The following is a 572-nucleotide window of genomic DNA, read 5'->3' on the forward strand; positions in this document are numbered from 1 at the left end:
CAAAGCCGTGCGGCCCAACCGTTAGCCTAACCCTGCCATTCCCACTAAGCCGTGTCCCTGAGCATCCCTGCAGGGATGGGGACTCGACCCCTTCCCTGGGCAGCCCCTTCCAATGCTTAACAGCCCTTTCGGTGAAAAAGTGTTTCGTCATGTTCAACCTAAACCTGCCCTGGCGCAGCTTGAGGCCATTGCCCCTCGTCCTATTGCCTGGTACTTGGGAGAAGAGGCCGACCCCCGCCTCACTACCCCCTCCTGTCAGGCAGTGGTAGAGGGCGATAAGGGCTCCCCTCAGCCTCCTCCAGGCTGAACACCCCCAGGTCCCGCAGCCGCTCCTCATCAGACTTGTGCTCCAGACCCCTCCCCAGCTCTGTTGCTCTCCTCTGGACATGTTCCACCACGTCCCACAGTGCCGGAGCCTTGCGCCGCGGCCGGTTGCCGCTGCCCTACCTGGGCAGCTGCTGCTGTGGGGCGGGACTGTAAGAGACGCTGTGTTTGTTTTAAATGGCCTCCGGCTGCTCTCGGGAGGGCGGCGGAGCCGTACACGCTTCACCGGGCAGCTGCGAGCGCCCGCT

The sequence above is a fragment of the Egretta garzetta genome, unplaced genomic scaffold (genome assembly GCF_000687185.1).
Source record: "Egretta garzetta isolate BGI_Z169 unplaced genomic scaffold, ASM68718v1 scaffold333, whole genome shotgun sequence".
NCBI classification, from domain to species: Eukaryota; Metazoa; Chordata; class Aves; order Pelecaniformes; family Ardeidae; genus Egretta; species Egretta garzetta.